At 40.1% G+C, this 17,336-nt stretch overlaps 1 protein-coding gene across 5 annotated transcripts in view; it reads left to right on the forward strand.

The window, feature by feature from the left end:
- Positions 1–17,336, forward strand: part of SORCS1 (sortilin related VPS10 domain containing receptor 1) — a 572,578-nt gene that overhangs the window by 134,036 nt on the left and 421,206 nt on the right. The window lies entirely within an intron of this gene.

The raw sequence follows: 17,336 nt of genomic DNA on the forward strand, positions 1-17,336 counted from the left end.
TTATTGTTATTAAACATTTAGTATGCTTAATATCATCATCATCTCCATCATTTCTCTCAATAATCCAATGAGCTGTTAGTGTCCCCACTTGGATGTTTTTTCCAAACCCATTCAATGTCAGGACATTGGCTCCTAATCCTAATACTACACTATGTTCCACAAACCACTACTGGTATGCCTCGGATGTCTGGCCAAAAAGTCGGTAAGGGAGTGTGAGAAATGAAACCAGATCAGTACAGAGGGTTATCCCCTGAAGCTAAACAACAATGTGGGGAATGGAAGGCAGGTGCACAATTGAAGCCAAGCCAATATCCCCATTGCGGTTTTAGGCGGTTTGTATAGGAATCCATGAAGTCCAAACCCACTGCAGTAACAGCCCGCCCTCTCCTTTGCCTGGACCCACACAGTGCTTGTGTGGTCCTCAGACAGCTGCTTCCGACGTTACATATTGCCAAGAAAGAAGATGAAGCAGTAAACATATTTCATGATATTTTTTCCCCTTTGAGAAATGAACATCTCCTTATCCCACTATTCATCATAAAGATAAAATAGTGAAATCTGTGTTTGAACAGATTCACCTTTTCAATCCAGTGTCTTCTGACCTAAAATTCTCCAAGTGTAGTAAATTAACTGGTTCTCTGTGTCATATACTGAAGGAGACTGGGGAGGGAGAACCCCTTCTGCAGGCAGGCAGTGATTTTTGCCTAAGTGGGAGCTATGTAGGGAAAAGATGGGATATTCTGTTGGGTTCTCTGTTGTATTCCTTTGTATTATCTGACAAATCTTTAAACACCTCCATGGACCAGGTTTCTAAGAGGTGGAGACTTGTCAAGATCTCCTGAGAATTGGAATTCTGCAGGAGGTTGTGGCTAGCTGCAAGATAAACCTTGTGTCCATAAAGATTGGATGAGAGTCCACATAGCATCTCAAGGAGCAATCATCAGGTGGCTCTCAGGGCAGAAGCAAGGATACAGTGTTGGCAGGAAAGAATGAGAGCAATTGTCTGAGGCTTACATGGATTTTTATTAAGAAAACAACGTGCTTTTCTCTTATGGGGAAGGTCTTATTTTTTGTTATCTGCTCTTGGTGAGTTTGATCTCTTATTCTCTCTCAGACTTCCAATGAGCACATTCTTTCTGCCTGCCTGAGGTGCATTTGAATAAGGAGTGAAAAGTGGTTTTGGACATAAGAAGTGAAAGTTTTTCCCCCTGTGGACAACGATGTGTGAAAGGGAGAATAGAACTAAAACCAACCCCAAAATGGGGACTTCGTTTTGTCCACAGCCAAGAAGGTGGAGCAGTGAATACAAGGAGCTGCTGTTCATGGGGTATCTGTCTGGATTACCTGGTGATTAGAGCAGAATTATTTTTTTCTCCTCCTCTGCCCCCTTTCCTCTGCCCAGCCCGACGTGCAAGACTGGACTTTGTCATTTTGGGCAGATCTTATAGTGTGTTGCAGAGTAACAAGTCTCAGCTCCATACGGTTCAGTTGACTTATGCATTTTCTGGTGGGGAGTGTGAAAACTCATTGTGTGTCTGTTTCTGGTGGGATTATCTGATTTGAAAGCTCTGATATGAGAGAAGCTAAAACATTATCTGCAAGATGTGTTCCATACAGCAGGAAAACAAAGATGCAAGACAACTCTGCCAATAAAAGCTGCCATGGGCCCTTGTGGCCACCAGAGCTCTGAGCTCTGCCTTAGAAAAGGGAAGGGACATCTGACTTACTCAGACATATGAGTCCTCCCTAAATGACCACAGCCCTGAGGTTAACTTAATTATTCCATCTGTTCCTACTAAACTCTCCAAGCTGGGCTGATTTTCCAAGCTTTGTGCTTGGTTTGGTAAGGGAAGAGCCTGATAGAAACTGACGCCGCAGTACTTGACATCCCAGAGCTGTGGATAAACACATCTGCCGGAGAGATGAGCTGAGTGATGAATGTTCACCAAAGCAGGATGTGTAACTGAATGGCATTTTCTTTTCAAGAGCCATTCAGAGAAAGCTGGGGTGAAAAAATGCTCTGCCTTGTGAGCAGGTAACTAGGCCTCAGATCAGTGGAGCATGACCAGGTATGTCTGGAGTTTTATATTCTGTCCTGCAGAAGAGCTGTTTGAAATATTTCTGGCTTGGTGGATCTTGAAACTCATTTAGCTGGGAACCCATTTTATAAACAAAACTTTTTCTGAAATCTCCCTTACTCCATCCTATCAAAAGATTTAAATAGTATTTTGTTTAAGTAATTTATAAGTTTGGATTTACATGTGCTTTTAAAATCTGCCACTTCAAACATTAAGCTTATTTTGATGAACAAAAACTTGATGAGCAGATGTTATAGATGGTTATAACTGCTTTTAGAAATATGTTCAATGCTGTGGTTGTTGATACTAGTGTGATTTTCCAGAGTTGGAATACACTAGCCCACACAGTTAAGTAATTACGCGTCGTAACAATTTTTCAACAGCGCAATCTGAATCTCAAAATGGCCTTCTGTTTTCCTCCGGTCTTCTTTCTAGTTGAATCCACGGAATGCCTTGAATCACTAATAATTATTTACATTTTCCAATAAATAAAACCCAACTTAAAAGAAGTAAAAAAAATAGGTTCCTCAGTGAGTTTAAAAGCTTTTTGTTTTTTTACAAAATACTTTTATGTATATTATGAGATTGTGATATTGTCAATCATTTTTTAATTGTGCATATTTTGATGAGTTTCTCAGTGATTCAGCACTTTATTTTTTTTTAAAGCTTTTATTTATTTGACAGAGAGAGACACAGCAAGAGAGGGAACACAAGCAGGGTGAGTGGGAGAGGGAGAAGCAGGCTTCCTGCCAAGCAGGGAGCCTGATGCAGGGCTGAATCCCCAGACCCTGGGATGATGACCTGAGCCAAAGGCAGATGCTTAATGACTGAGCCACCCAGGCGTCCCAGTGACTCAGCACTTTAAAACAGAAAATTTTATTTTGCTTTGCCTGTTGACTACAAACTTTAAATTTCCATTTCATTCTAGTCCCTTTGTCCGTAGTTTGTAAGCTCAAAAACGTTATGGCCTGCGTTGCTAAATTGAGTGTGTTCTACGTACTAAAAACTTTAACAAGATTCACAAAAATCTTGCTGCAACCATATTCTGTGTTTGAGAGAAACAAACAAAAAATTAGTGATTTCTTGTCTCACTTGAAATAGTCATACTTGTACCTTGCATCCAGCATAAGAGCTGAAGAACTCCAGTGAAAACATAAAACTGGGAACTCACTGCCTAAATAGTTGTAAAATGTCTGTAATTTAATGAACAGTATAAAATGCATTCTCCAACAGAGTTTTGATAGAAGATGGCATTTTAGAAAGTGGTGTTAGCTCATGCAAGATACAGAGGCTACTTGAACATATTAGGGGAATAGCTTTTACAAGGACCATGATGTTTTACAGATTTTCCTATTGTTTTCTCAGCATCTCTACAGATGTAATTACATTTTGCTGTACTGGATTATATGTTTAAAAATCTGATCCAGGGGTGCCTGGGGAGCTCAGTTGGCTAAGTGTCTGATTCTTTTATTTTTTTTTAAGATTTTATTTATTTATTTGACAGAGAGAGAGACAGCGAGAGAGGGAACATAAGCAGGGGGAGTGGGAGAGGGAGAAGCAGGCTTCCTGTGGAGCAGCAAGCCTGATGGGGGGCTCGATCCCAGGACCCTGGGACCATGACCTGAGCCAAAGGCAGACGCTCAACGACTGAGGCAGAGGACACCCCAAGTGTCTGACTCCTGATTTCCGTTCAGGTCATGATCTCAGGTTCATGAGATTGAGCCCTACTGGGCTCCGTGCTGGGTGTGGAGTCTGCTTAAGATTCTCTCTCTCCCTTGGCTCCCCTCCCCACTCAAGTGCTCTCTCTCTCTCTCTTTCTGTTCTCTCTTAAAAAAACAAACAGAAAACCAAAACTGATCCAGACCCTTAAGAGTTTTTGTTGTATAAACAGAATAATCAAATAATAAATCTTCCCAGATATCTACTTGCCTGTTCACAACTTACCTAAATATGCAAAATGGAGAGAGTCTATGATAACCATTTTCATTTACAGTTGGAGTCTCACGATCCCATATAACCTGGTTTCAGGCAGATTTATCCCATATGTAGAATTCACGTTCTCAGCTCCATCTCTGCCCTCTGTTATCAAATAATATTTCTGATTGTGTTTTTTTAACATGATCTGTTTCCTAAGACTCCATACTGCAGTGTCATGGTCAGGGATTAATATACTTTTTGTCTGTTGTGGGCACGCCTCCTTTACATGTGATGAAGCAATTTATGTTGGACAGTGCTGCAATTGTGTTTTCATCAACATATTTGAATTTTTTTTTTGCATTCATCTCTTTAATAACATTTGCATGTTAATGGGCTCTGAGAGAATCTAGGATGTACTTTTGTATTTTGGTGTTAAAATGACCTTGTGATTTGGCTGAAACACTGAAACACAAAATTGCACTGCATAAATTACATTGAGGGTTGGGACTTCTATCAACTTAAAAAGTGAAACCAATGATAAATGCTTATTGTACTTTCTTTTTATGAGTGACTTTATGAAATATTGGGGACACTGCTATTTTATGTATTATTGAAGTTGTCATTAGCACTAGTTGAAGAATCATATGATGGTAGTATAAATTGCTATCACATTTTGAAACTGATCAATGTCATCGCAGTCTATTCTAATAAAAAAATTATCTGTAAATGTAATGATACATTTCTAATATTATTTAACCTGGAGTAACTAACTAAAGTGCTCTTGAAATGTATACAACATACAAAAATTTTATAATAGTTGTCATAGGAAGACCTAAAACTTAAATAAGCACTGAAATTCTATAAGAATATGTTGTACAGTTGACCCTTGAGTAGCAGGGGTTTGAACTGCATGGGTCCACTTACATGTGGAAGTTTTACCATATGGTACTGTACATGTATTTTCTATTTCTTGTGATTTTCTTAATGACATTTTTTCTCTAGTTTCCTTTATTGTAAGAATACAGTATTTAATACATGTAACATATGAAATATGTGTTAATCAACTGTTTTGTTATTGGCAAGGCTTCCAGTCTGTAGTAGGCTGTTAGTGGTTAAGTTTTGGGGAGTCACAAGTCATACATGGATTTTTGACTGCCTGGAGATCAGCGCCCCTAACCCTATGCTGCTCAAGGGTCAACTGTGTATTCACTTGCTATTGCACACGTATCAAACTGTCATGACCAGGGCTTGAGCCTCGAGTGGGACCCGGAATAGATAGCAGTTCATTCACTTTAGTACACTCCTGTGTAATGGACCAGCACAAGTCTGATTTTTTAAATCTTTTTTAAAGAGTCATGTAGAATATTCCATTTAGCTACTTCTGAGTTACTAACCACTCCAGAACGTTATGGCCTAAAATCCCAACACTACTTATTTTGGTTATGGATCTGCATTTTGGGCATGGCTTAGCCATGGCATTGCCATGCAGTATCAGCTGGTGAGGCTCAGCTGGGGCTGGAATCCATCTTCGAGATGGCTCACATACATGACATGACATGACGGTGATGGCCGTTCCCTGGGAACTCAGCCAAGGGCCGACCTTCACTGGGGCCTCTCTGTGGGGTTTCTTGGGCTTCTTCTCAGCATGCAGGCTGTGTTTCAAGAGAGAGTGTTTCAAGAGACAGGAAATGGAAGCTGACAGTTTGTTAGGGTCTAGCCTGGAAGATGGCACAGTATCACTTCTGCTACATTCTGTTCTATTCAACCGTCAGAGACCTCCACAGATTCACAGGGATGAGCCCAGGATTCTCCTTCTTGGGAGCATTATCAAGGAATTTGTGACTATCTCTAATCACCACACAGAATTACCACCTTGGGAGTCAATGAATCTTTACAAGAAATTCCAAATAATTACACAGAATTACAGGAGATGTTTTAGACTGAGTTAACACAGGTAAATAACCTAAAGAAAAATGAACAACTTTGATTTCCTGTGGAATGTTAGTATTTGCTATAGAACACGTTTGAGCGTGCAAGATTGTTTTTTATTATAATCAGTAAAATACTGAAAATGTAGTTTTATTTTTTCAATTGTTTTTCAAGATTTATTTATTTGACACAGAGAGAGACACAGTGAGAGAGGGAACACAAGCAGGTGGAGTGGGAGAGGGAGAAGCAGGCTTCCCTTTTCTTTTCTTTAAATTTTTTATTGTTATGTTAATCACCATACATTACATCATTAGTTTTTGGTGTAGTGTTCCATGATTCATTGTTTGTGCATAACACCCAGTGCTCCACGCAGAATGTGCCCTCTTTAATACCAATCACCAGGCTAACCCATCCCCCCACCCCCTCCCCTCTAGAACCCTCAGTTTGTTTTTCAGAGTCCATCGTCTCTCATGGTTTGTCTCTCCCTCCGAATTACCCCCCTTCATTCTTCCCCTCCTGCTATCTTCTTCTTTTTTTTTTTCTTAAAATATATTGCATTATTTGTTTCATGGGTACAGATCTGTGATTCAACAGCGTTGCACAATTCACAGCGCTCACCATAGCACATACCCTCCCCAGTGTCTATCACCCAGCCACCCCATCCCTCCCACCCCCCGCCACTCCAGCAACCCTCAGTTTGTTTCCTGAGATTAAGAATTCCTCATATCAGTGAGGTCATATGATACATGTCTTTCTCTGATTGACATATTTCACTCAGCATAACACCCTCCAGTTCCATCCACGTCATTACAAATGGCAAGCTCTCATTCTTTGTGATGGCTGCATAATATTCCATTGTGTATATATACCACATCTTCTGTATCCATTCATCTGTCAACGGACATCTTGGCTCTTTCCACAGTTTGGCTATTGTGGACATTGCTGCTATAAACATTGGGGTGCACGTACCCCTTTGGATCCCTACATTTGTATCTTTGTGGTAAATACCCAGTAGTGCAGTTGCTGGATCCTATGGTAGCTCTAATTTCAACTGTTTGAGGAACCTCCATACTGTTTTCCAGAGTGGCTGCACCAGCTTGCATTCCCACCAACAGTGTAGGAGGGTTCCCCTTTCTCCACATCCCCGCCAACATCTGTCATTTCCTGACTTGTTAATTTTAGCCATTCTGACTGGTGTGAGGTGATATCTCATTGAGGTTTTGATTTGGATTTCCCTGATGCCGAGTGATGTTGAGCACTTTTTCATGTGTCTGTTGGCGAAACCAAAGGCATCCAAATCAGCAAAGAGGAAGTCAAACTCTCACTCTTTGCAGATGATATGATACTTTATGTGGAAAACCCAAAAGACTCCACCCCAAAACTGCTAGAACTCATACAGGAATTCGGCAAAGTGGCAGGATATAAAATCAATGCACAGAAATCAGTGGCATTCCTATACACCAACAACAAGACAGAAGAGAAAGAAATGAAGGAGTCGATCCCATTTACAATTTCACCCAAAACCATAAGATACCTAGGAATAAATCTAACCAAAGAGGCAAAGGATCTGTACTCAGAAAACTATAAAATACTCATGAAAGAAATTGAGGAAGACACAAAGAAGCAGGCTTCCCAAGGAGCAGGGAGCCTGATGCAGGGCTCGATCCCAGGATCCTGGGATCATGACCTGAGCCGAAGGCAGATGCTTAGCGACTGAGCCACCCAGGTGCCCCTGAAAATGTAGTTTTAAAAAGAATGAGGCTAATAGAGAAATCTGGGATTCTGTGAACATAATTTGAAACATATTTTCATGTACTCCTCTTTCAAAGTTGAATTCTCTTTCTTTCTGCAAAAATATTCTTCTTAGTTCTATTTGTTACCCTCCTGGGCTTCCTTAGTTTTTTCATTGCTTATGTAGTGCATCACTCTGCTGTCTATTTTTTTGTTGCTCTGATTTAATATATTTTAATTCATTTATTCATTCATTTAACAAATGCATATTGAATATTAGTGTTAAGGACAGGGTGAGCTGTGATACAGAGACGAAAGGATGTGAGTTAGACTTTTCTCTCTCTTTTCCACCCACTGATCTATCACCAGAACCTTGAACAGGGTCTGTGAGATAAGTTGTCAATAAGTATGAGTTTTGAGTGCCTGAATGAAAGTTCACAGTGTTCAGTGAACTGAAAACCTAATAGGAGATACAGAAGTAAGTTATTAAAACCCTGTGATATGTATTCTAACAGATATACAGTGTGTTATGGACATATGAAGGGGGCCCCAGATCCAGCCTCCAATTACACACCCCAGCCAAAAACAAATTACCACAAAATCAAGAATGAACAATCAACAATTGAAAATTTTCAATCATAATAGTATATAAACTGGAATATTGATTCTAACTAATTCAAGTCTTCACTCAGATAATTATCATTAGGTATTAACAGAGAGATTAAAAAGGGGACCTGTACTTTCCTTTAATTTCAGTGTCAGAAGATACCTCAGGATCATATGTCTATTTTGCCATTTTCTTTATTTTTATGATCTCACTCATTAACATTTTTTCTCTGATTACCACAGCAAATATTCTCATTGTAGGAAATATGTAAGGTACAGAATAGTACAAAAAGGAAAAAATACCAAAAAATTACCTAGAGTTCTAGCAAGAAATAACTATGTCAATATATGTTATATGTAGTCATATATATGTATGTATATATATGTAGTCATATAGAAAAAGAACAAAATACAGTTGGGGATCATAATACTTACACAGTTTTTAAAAGTTCTACATATTTCAGTTAAAATTCTCTACTCAGCCTTCATGAATTACTTTTCAAAAAATCATAATTTCTGACATGAATTGTTATTACATTATATGAAATTTCTGCAATGTAATCATCCTCTTTTCAAAGCTTGTATGGTGTTCACCCTTTTTTTTCTGTTATAAATAATGCTGTGGCAAAATTTTGTATGCTTATCTTTGACCATATTTCAGTTATTTGCTTAGAATTGTTTGCTGTATCTGTGATTTTTTTAGTAACAGCCAGGAACATTATAGAATTTTTTTTTTGTATGTGTAGACACATTCTTTTCTTGAAGATTGCATGAAAGTATCACTTCCTCTCTGTCCCTGTCTCTGTCACACACACACGTGCACACACACATGCGCACGCGCATGCACACGCATGCACACACACACACGCCAGCATACTTATGGGGCTTTATCCATTTCCTCTTTTACAATGCCTTGACTACAATGGGGGTGATGTATTCCACATTTTTACCTGCCCTGCCTGTAACCTGAAGTATGGACCTGTAGAGGAGGAATCTAAGGGGGATTTCCCAGAAAAGCAGACACTTGAACCGAATTATGAAGAATAATCAGGAATTAACCAAGGAAGGGAACGGGAGAATGATTGTAGTGGCCTGTTTAAAAATCCAAGCTTGCATATGGGAATTTATTACACATAGGAACAGTAGGATTCTTAGCTTTAAAGAGGAATATGGCATGGATTTTTTTTTATTTTTTATTTATTTTGGGGGAGGTTTTAGGAATCTCTTTATTTTACTTTTTAATGCAGTGTTCTATAAAATACACTTGATGGTATTGAAAGTATCACCAGGTAAATCATTCACTGATACTTTTTTTTTTTTTTTTTACAAAGTAAAGACATTAAGGTTTATTTATACAGTAAAACACACTATGGGGATTATGGTGAAATGCTTGTGTATGTATTTATAATGGAAACTTATTGGTAAATTACACATTTAAAATAGATTAGGGAATAGAAGGTATAATTGAATCATATTCCTTCTTTTTTAACAAATAGAAGTGTATATATTAAAGTATACAATGTGATGATTTGACATAAATATGTGGAATAATTGCCAAGATCAAAGTAATTAACATATCCATCACCTCACATAGTTAATTCTTGGTGTGTATGTGGTAAGAATGCTTGAGATCTACTCTTAGCAATTTTCCAGTGTACGATACGGGATTATAACTACAGTTACATGGGTTGCCTTTTTTTTTTTAAGATTTTATTTATTTATTTGAGAGAGAGAGAATGAGAGAGAGCACGAGAGGGAAGAGGGTCAGAGGGAGAAGCAGACTCCCTGCTGAGCAGGGAGCCTGATGCGGGACTCGATCCCGGGACTCCAGGATCATGACCTGAGCCGAAGGCAGTCGCTGAACCAACTGAGCCACCCAGGCGCCCTGGACTGCCTTTCATTTTTATTGATTGATTGATTGATTGATTGATTGATTTAACGATTTTATTTATTCACTTGACACAGCGGGAGAGAGAGAGAGAGAGAGAGCACAAGCAGGAGGAGGAGCAGACAGAAGGAGAGGGAGAAGCAGGCTTCCTGCGGAGCAGGGAACCTGATGTGGGGCTCGATCTCAGGACCCTAGGATCATGACCTGAGCCGAAGGCAGTCGCTTAACCAACTGAGCCACCCAGGTGCCCCCCTGGGTTGCCTTTTAATTGTGAGTTTCTGTAATTGTATTTCCCTCACTAACTACCTCCCTCCCCCTTCATTTTACTTCATCCCTCCTCCCTCTCTCTTACCTTCCTTCCTCCCGAATTTTCAGGGCCATATCAATTACATAATGAGAGGCACAGTGGTCCTGAGCCGCAGGTGGGGTCTTCTCTGTGCCATGGCCACTGTCCCCCACAGCCTCCCTCCCACCTGGCCATTCTCCTAGCTGGCCAGAAGCTCCGAGCATCCAGCATTACGCAGATAATGCAGATAATGTCTTTGACCCTGAGGAGTGCAGTGCAGTGTGATGGCACATTTTTTTTTTTTTTAATGAAATCATACCATAGTACTTTGTGGGTATGCCGTCTTTTTTTTAAGATTTATTTATTTATTTACTTGAAAGAGAGAGAATGAGAGAGAGAGAGAGAAAGCACATGAGAGGGGGAAGTGTCAGAGGGAGAAGCAGACTCCCCGCTGAGCAGGGAGCCCGATGTGGGACTCGATCCCGGGACTCCAGGATCATGACCTGAGCCGAAGGCAGTCGCTTAACCAACTGAGCCACCCAGGTGTCCAATGATGGCACATTCTTATTAGCTAGCATTTTATATATGGAAAAGACACCAAGAGAGCATCGGAGCTAATACTCCCCCTTGGATATTTAAATGATTAATAGTAGATTAAGAAAACAAATTTATTAATAGGTAAGTAGGTAATCCAAAAATATTTGTCTCTCTACTTGTATATGGACTTTAGCTTTCCATAGACCTATGTGTTCTTATACTGCTACTCCACTGAAAGAATGTAAAGGGTAGGTATTTTGTTTATGCACGTAGGCACCTCTTGTAGAACAACTTTTTGTAGTAACAGGTGGGCTGAGCAATACAACCCTACACTGATTTCTGTCAGAATGCCAGTTCCCTGACAGAGTCTCAGTGACGGACGCCGCACTGAATGATACATGTCAGTAAATAGTGGGACAGAAGCTATGTGGAACCTGTACACTTTTGTTTAAAAAAACCTATGTTATTTCTTCTAGGATTTAAAATCAGATGTATTAAGTTATGAAGAGAATATAGTGGAACCTGCTTGTTGAGCTCTTGCTAGATAGAGATGAGTTTCTTTGTACAGAATGTAGCCTGGATTTTCTAGACATAATTGTCTTAGTTCTTATGTGTAGGAAACTCCAGCATGCATACAATTCATGTGATCTAGCATATTCAGGAAAGTTACACTGTTTTCTTAAATTCTCCCAGGTTTTTGTAGCTATAGAAATGAGGACTCATTAGCTACCGTTTCTGCTTCAGCCTGTGCTCTGTGGGCTGGAAGGAGTTGCAACCAGGAAGGGAGGCAGGGCATACAGTAGCCCCAAAGAGTGACTGTTTCTCAAGGCCTCCTAAATTAGTCTCAGGTAGGAGCTTCCCAGGGCCCAGGTCTGAGAGAGTAATGAAAGGAAATTGGGAAGGTGCACTTGCTCCATAATTATTTTTTAGTTCCAGTGTAGTCTGACTTGACTAATTCAGAATTATTGAGAGAGATATTAGTTTGGCTTAATGAGAAGCATGAAAAATGTAATATTTTAAATTAAAACACGGCTTTATTACCTGAGGCTATATTCAAAACCACAAACTAGTAGCCTAACACCTTTTGTGGTGATGCTCCTGGGCCTGCATTAATGATGAGATAAAGATGATTTTTAATTTGCTCAGGGCCATTCTTTTTCCTGATTTGGCATACAAATCCAGTAGTCTTTGCTGTGTTCATTTGCTATGTAACTCCTTTTTAAAAAAGATATATTCTTGGAATTTTTTCCTTCAAAATCATAAAAGTGACATATTACCACTAAGAAGTCAAAGGAAAATAAATTATATGAGGAACAAAGTTAATAAAGACCTTCTCTTTCAAGTCAAATCTCAAATATAACCACTAATAACAGTTTGACATGAAATCTTTTAGATCTAAATTTAACTGTCTCAGCCAGGGTACACAATAGATGCTCAATTAATAGTTGTTAAACTGACCTGAAGCCAGCCCCAGCTTATATACAGCCAAATTCTGTCTCTGTCCTATTACCCCAACCCCAGCTTGACCCTCCATGGCTTTGCTTTTATGTAGATTACTGAAATGGCTTCTAATGGTCTGAAATGCGCTCTGTGTTATATTTCCTTCTCCCAGAAGCCTCCCACCACACTCCCCATTGCTAAAAAAACAATGAAATTCCATTTAGACACCTCCACATTTGACCACAATCTACATAACCTCCATTTTCTTGCACTTTTCCCCCTTACACATCTTAAGTTCCAGACAAACTAGACTTCTGAAATTTCTTGTCTACACCTTACTCCTTTCTACATCTCTGCTTATATTAATGATCAGCCTCAGCCTGGCCTTCAATCCAACATTAATTTAAAGGAACTACTGTGTTCAAGACAAGGAGCTAGTCACTCCAGAGTGACTTACCTTAGGTAAGACATTCTTACTACCTTTAAAGGTAATGTGAGAGGGCGGGGCAAGATGGCAGAGGAGTAGGAGACCTGCATTTCGTCTGGTCTCAGGAATTCAGCTGAATAGGGATCAAACCATTCTGAACACCTATGGACTCAACAGGAGATGGAAGATAAGAAGAGTAACAACACTCTGAACAGAAAAGCGACCACTTTCTGGAAGGTAGGACGTGCGGAGAAGTGAATCCAAGGCGATATTTGGGAGGAGAGACGGCGGCAGAGGGGGCCACTGAGGCTGCTTCTGGCAAGTGATAGAGCCGCAGAGCACAAAATCAGAACTTTTAGAAGTCTCCTCTGCGGAGGGACGTCGCTCCAGTGGCTAAGCAGGGGGTGCAACCCTCGCGGGACAGTGTGGCCTCAGGACCCTCGGGGTCACAGAAAGACCGGGGGTGCCTGAGTGCAGCAGAGCTCCCAGGTATCGGAGCGGGGAAGCCGGCTGCAGAGACGGAGCCGAGGCGCGGGCTCTCAGCTCGGGGTTGCCATAAACTGTGATCCGCGGCCCAGTCGGGGCACTGCTCCTCCAGCAGGGACCCAACAAGTGGCAGAGCTGGGGAGACTCCCCTTCCTCCCCCGGGAGGAGCGACGCAGGAGCACACCGCAGGGATCTGCTGGGTTTGGAGACTCCACACGGGGTCGGGTGCCAGACATAGAAATGCTCAATCACAGGCCGGGTGAGCACGGAGTGTGACCGGATACCGGGGAGACAGGAGTGACTGCTTTTCTCTGGGGGCACACTGAGGAGCGGGGCACCGAGTTCTCAGCTCCTCTGGGCGGAGATTGGGAGGCCACCATTTTTACCCTAGTCCTCCAAAACTGTACCGAGAGCTTGCAGGGAACAAAAGCTCCTGAGAGCAAACGGGAGCAGCTTGCTTAGCCCGGACACACAAGGCCAGGGCAATTCCGCCTCCAGCAAAGACATTTGGGAACCATGGCAACAGGCCCCCCCCCAGAAGATCAGCACGAACACCAAGCAAGCCAAGACCAAGTTTACCGATCAAGGAGAACGGGAGAACTCCAGCACGAGGGGAGTACTGCACATAGAATTCGTGGCTTTTTTACCATAATTCATTAGTTTTTCAAAGTTAATTTTTTAACTCTTTTTTTTAATTTTTCCTTTTCCCTTTTTCAAACAACATCTTATCAATCCCTTTTTTAAAAAAAACTTTTTATTTTTCATTTTTAGAGTCATACTTTTATCCCTTCATAGTAGTTACCCTTATTTTTGGCATATATATGTAGTTGTTCTCTCTTTAAAATTTTGAGATACAATTTCTTCTAACGGATTAAAATATACCCTAAATCACTAGTGTATGGCTTTGTTCTAGTCTCCTGCCTGATCACATTCTCTCCCTTTTTTTTCTTTTTTCGTTTTCTTTTTAAATCTTCTTCTTTCTTTTTAAAAACAACTTCTTTTCAAGTCCTTTTATGAAATCTTTTATAATTTTCATTTTTACAGTCATCTGCCATCCCGTCATTGTATCAACCCTTATTTTGTGCTTATATAAGTCTTTCTTCCTTTAAAATTTTAGCAGGCACTTTCTTCTAACAGAACAAAATAAGCCCAAAAGCTACTGTGTGGCACTGATCTATGCACTAGCCTGATTATATTTGATCATATTCTGTTTTTTTTCTTTTATTTTGTTCTATTTTTATCTTTTTCTTTTTCCTTTTTTTTTTTTCTCTTCTTTCTTTCCCTTTCTTGTCCCCTGGTTTCAGGTCTTTTCTGATTTGTATAGAGGATATTTGCTGGAGACGTTGTTAACCTGTTAGCATTTTATTCTCTCATTCATCTGTTCTCCTCTGGACAAAATGACAAATTGAAAAAAATTACTTCAGCAAAAAGAACAAGAGATAGTACCATTGCCAGGGACCTACTCAATACGGACATTAGTACGATGTCAGACCTAGAGTTCAGAATCATGACTTTAAAGATACTAGCTGGGCTTGAAAAAAGTGTGGAAGGTATTCGAGAAACCCTTTCTGGAGAAATAAAAGAACTAAAATCTAACCAAGTCGAAATCAAAAAGGCTATTAATGAGGTGCAATCAAAAATAGGGGTACTAACTGCTAGGATAAATGAGGCAGAAGAAAGAATCACTGATATAGAAGACCAAGTGATGGAAAATAAAGAGGCTGAGAAAAAGAGAGAGAAACAACTACAGGATCAGGAGGGCAGAATTCAAGAGATAAGCGATACAATAAGACAAAACAACATTAGAATAATTGGGATCCCAGAAGAAGAAGAAGTAAGAGAGAGAGGGGCAGAAGGTATATTGGAGCAAATAATAGCAGAGAACTTCCCTAATATGGGGAAGGAAACAGGCATCAAAATCCAGGAGGCACAGAGAACCCCTCTCAAAATCAATAAAAATAAGTCAACACCCCGACATCTAATAGTAAAACTTACGAGTCTCAGAGACAAAGAGAAAATCCTGAAAGCAGCTGGGGAGAAGACATATGTAACCTACGATGGTAGAAACATTAGATTGGCAACAGACCTATCCACAGAGACCTGGCAGGCCAGAAAAGACTGGCATGATATCTTCAGAGCACTAAATGAGAAAAATATGCAGCCAAGAATACTATACCAGCTAGGGTATCATTGAAAATAGAAGGAAAGATAAAAAGCTTCCAGGACAAACAAAAACTAGAGGAATTTGCAAACATGAAACCAGCCCTCCGAGAAATCTTGAAAGGGGTCCTCTAAGCAAAAAGAAAGCCTAAAAGCAGCATGGATCAGAAAGGAACAGAGACAATGTACAGTAACAGTCACCTTACAGGCAATACAATGGCACTAAATTCATACCTTTCAATAGTTACCCTGAATGTAAATGGGCTAAATGCCCCATCAAAAGACACAGGCTATCAGATTGGATTAAAAAACAAGACCCATCCATATGCTATCTGCAAGAGACTCATTTTAGACCCAAAGACACCCCCACATTGAAAGTGAGGGGGTGGAAAACCATTTACCATGCTAATGGACACCAAAAGAAAGCTGGGGTGGCAATCCTTATATCAGACAATTACATTTTTAAACAAAGACTGTAATAAGAGATGAAGAAGGACACTATATCCTACATAAAGGGTCTATCCAACAAGAAGATCTAACAATTGTAAATATCTATGCCCCTAACGTGGGAGCAGCCAATTATATAAGGCAATTGATAACAAAAGCAAAGAAACACATTGACAACAATACAATAATAGTGGGGGACTTTAACACCCCCCTGACTGAAATGGACAGATCATCTAAGCAAAAGATCAACAAGGAAATAAAGACTTTAAATGACACACTGGACCAAATGGACTTCACAGACATATTCAGAACATTCCATCCCAAAGCAACGGAATACACATTCTTCTCTAGTGCCCATGGAACATTCTCCAGAATTGATCACATCCTAGGTCACAAATCAGGTCTCAATCGGTACCAAAAGATTGGGATCATTCCCTGCATATTTTCAGACCACAATGCTTTGAAACTAGAACTCAACCACAAGAGGAAAGTCGGAAAGAACTCAAATACATGGAGGCTAAAGAGCATCCTACTAAAGAATGAATGGGTCAACAAGGAAATTAAAGAAGAAGAATTAAAAAATTTCATGGAAACCAATGAAAATGAAAACACAACTGTCCAAAATCTTTTGGGATACAGCAAAGGCAGTCCTGAGAGTAAAGTATATAGCAATAAAAGCCTTTCTCAAGAAACAAGAAAGGTCTCAAATACACAACCTAACCCCATTACCTTGATGACAAAACAAGACAAAGACCCCATCAAAAAGGAGAATTACACACCAATATCCTTGATGAACATGGATGCAAAAATTCTCACCAAAGTACTAGCCAATAGGATCCAACAGTACATTAAAAGGATTGTTCACCACGACCAAGTGGGATTTATCCCTGGGCTTCAAGGCTGGTTCAACATCCGCAAATCAATCAACGTGATACAATACATTAACAAAAGAAAGAACAAGAATCATATGATCCTCTCAATAGATGCAGAAAAAGCATTTGACAAAGTACAGCATCCTTTCTTGATCAAAACTCTTCAGAGTATAGGGATAGAGGGTACATACCTCAATATCATAAAAGCCATCTATGAAAAACCTACAGCGAATATCATTCTCAATGGGGAAAAGCTGAGAGCTTTTCCCCTAAAGTCAGGAACGCGGCAGGGATGCCCAATCTCACCACTGCTAATCAACATAGTACTAGAAGTCCTAGCCACAGCAATCAGACAACAAAAGGAAATCAAAGGCATCCAAATCGGCAAAGAGGAAGTCAAACTCTCACTCTTTGCAGATGATATGATAGTGTATGTGGAAAACTCAAAAGACTCCACCCCAAAACTGTTAGAACTCATACAGGAATTCAGTAAAGTGGCAGGATATCAAATCAATGCACAGAAATCAGTGGC

Source organism: Callorhinus ursinus, unplaced genomic scaffold, assembly GCF_003265705.2.
Source record: "Callorhinus ursinus isolate GAN/ISIS: 27379988/994484 unplaced genomic scaffold, GSC_fseal_2.0 scaffold20, whole genome shotgun sequence".
Classification (NCBI taxonomy): Eukaryota; Metazoa; Chordata; class Mammalia; order Carnivora; family Otariidae; genus Callorhinus; species Callorhinus ursinus.